Source organism: Poecilia reticulata, unplaced genomic scaffold, assembly GCF_000633615.1.
Source record: "Poecilia reticulata strain Guanapo unplaced genomic scaffold, Guppy_female_1.0+MT scaffold_317, whole genome shotgun sequence".
NCBI lineage: Eukaryota > Metazoa > Chordata > Actinopteri > Cyprinodontiformes > Poeciliidae > Poecilia > Poecilia reticulata.
The window spans coordinates 23,921-26,834 of NW_007615092.1; positions in this window are offsets into that span (position 1 = coordinate 23,921).

The following is a 2,914-nucleotide window of genomic DNA, read 5'->3' on the forward strand; positions in this document are numbered from 1 at the left end:
GTTTCTTGCCCAGTGACCAATATTGCCACAAATCCAGCAGCCATTTGAATGCCGTGGATTTTGTGGGGTGTTATTTTGGGGTCGTCGCCTATTGTGACTTCCTCTGCCTCTGCCTCTTCCGCGGCCTTTTGTCCGGCCGTTGGAAAAGGCAGAGGTATCTAAACCTCCAAATTCATCCAGGTGAAAAACATTTAATCCTTTCACAGCCTTCCTGACCTCTTCTAAGGTACAGGGTCTAAAGATATATAAGTTTTGTGTCCCTTCCTCTAGTGAGGGGTACAGTCGTGCTGCTGGGACTACAGCGGCTGATATTGGGGCAGACGGAGCTGCTGCAGCGGCGGGGGGAGGGGTGGCTGCAGGAGCTTGTGCTCCCTGCACCGCTACAGCATTCCGTGTGCTTGGAATTACTTTATTTATTTGAATTTATTTAAATTTGGTCCAGGTTCGTTGACTCCTAGGGAGTCCTATGAACTGGAGATCTTTTCAGTGGGCCAGCAATTAAAATACCTTGTTGTGGTATTCCCCGCTTCGACTCTTTCGAGTGGGAGAATCTTGCCTATTGCATCCACAAGAGGTTTGCTGTTTAATCCCACTGTTTTATGAGGTAAAATACAGAGCGGTATTTAAACCTCCAATCACTCTCACACTACTCTTTCACGCACACACACATCAACAAAGCAGAAATAGCCAACAGCAATGTCAGCACAGTAATAACAGCTTCCTATCGGTGAGGACTTGCCCTTATGGGGTCTCCTCGAACAGAGTTTTAGCAGAGTGACATTTAACAAGGATTCTCAGACCTCAGAGTTTTAGCAGAGCGAACATCATACAAGGGAACTCAAACCACAGAGTTTTAGTAGAGCGAACATCATACAAGGGAACTCAAACCTCTAAAATAGCCATTTTAAAATTCACCTACGTTTCTGTAGCTGTCGGGTTGTCCAGTAGGATCTCGTCACTCCGCCGTTGGCAGACAAAGTCTGACCTACGTCGCTGGCCCAGCGAAGAATTCTACTTCCTGGGTCTTTCTTTCCAGGTCCTGTTGACTCTGGCCATGCATGGATTCAGCGCGTCTTCCTCTGCCTGACAGCGGTCGGTATGAGAGATCCCGGGTTTCGGCACCAAAATGATAGGTATTTTCCTAGAACCTACATAAAAGAACCACAGACAACGTATATGAATTTTATGACTAAACTTTTGCAAAAGGAGAAAAACTCTGTCAACTGCTCCTCCAAGCCATTCACAGAGCATTCTGAAGATCTTTGGGTACAGCTTGTCTTTTATTATGAAACTTCAAAGAGGGAGGATAGGCAAGATAGACAGCAGAGGAAAAATGGCAGAGGTCGTAAAACATTTTACCTAAACACAGCAAAGGTCGTAAAACAGTTTACCTAAACAACTAGTAACCCAGTTCCAGATGCGATATCTGATCTATGGTCTGAGCCTGGTTCAAATCTCGGTCAAACTGTTTCACATGAAGATGAACAGMCAGTTGTGACCCCCAGGTTAGTTCATACACACACTAAAGAAGAGAACACTTTAAACTGACTAACAGACTGAATATGAACTAAAGTAACAACAAAATGATAATACCAAAAAATCTCTATCAATCGTGTTCTTGCATGTGGGTACATCAAACCAGATGCCTTGTCCAGACTCTATGCCCCTGACAACTCCGAGGAGGGACCAGCTCCCTTACTACCACCCAGCTGCACTGTGGGAATGGTTTCCTGGGAGATTGAAGACGTCATCCGGCAGGCCCACCAGACGGAACCACCTCCCATATGGTATCCTGACGGTAAAATATTTGTGCCCACCTCAGTTTGTTCTCGGTTCCTCCAGTGGGTCCATTCATCCAAGTTCTCTGGGCACTCAGGAATCAGTCGTACCATTGCATTAGTCAACCGAAGATTTTGGTGGTCCTCCATCCACAAGGATGTAAGGGAATTTGTTGTAGCCTGTTCAGTATGTTACAGGAATAAGTCCTCTCACCAGCCTCCGGCAGGCTTGCTCCAACTTTTACCAACCCCCAAACGACCCTGGTCGCACATCGCGGTTGACTTTGTTACCGGACTCCCTCCTTCTAAGGGTATGACCGCCATATTCACTGTCATTGACCGTTTTTCTAAATCCTGCCATCTGATTCCCTTTTGAAAACTACCCACCGCCTCCCAGACCGCTCTCCTACTAATAAAACATGTTTTTCGTCTGCATGGTATTCCCATGGAGATTTTATCAGACCATGGTCCTCAGTTCATCTCCCAGGTGTGGAGGCAGTTCAGCTCAGCGCTAGGGGCTAAGGTAGCCCTGACCTCTGGCTATCACCCGCAGACAAATGGCCAGACAGAAAGAATGAATCAGGAGCTAGAAGCTACCTTGCGTTGTCTGACCGCGTCCAATCCCGCGGAATGGGCCCAGTATTTACCATGGGTAGAATATGCACATAATAGTCACGTTTCTGCGGCCACAGGTCTCTCCCCGTTCGTGGTCTCCTTAGGTTACCAACCTCCGCTCCTCCCCTCTGATGAAGAGATGATATCAGTAACATCAGTCCAGCATCACATTCGCCGCTGTCAAAAAGTATGGAGAGACACTTTTGCCACACTGAGCAACACGGCGGCACAAAACAAGTGCATTGCCGATGGTAAGAGAGCCCCGGCACCTTCTTACACTGCCGGTCAAAGGATTTGGCTGTCCACCCGTGATGTTCCCTTAAAAGCCACATCTAAGAAGTTGGCACCTAGGTACATCGGCCTATTTGAGATTCTGTCTGTGATCAGCCCAGCAGCCGTCCGTCTCCGCCTTCCCCCGTATCTTCGCATTCACTCTACCTTCCATGTTTCTCAGTTAAAACCAGTCCAGTACAGCGTACTTTGCCCTCCAGCCGAACCCCCTCCTCCCGCCCGTGTCATTG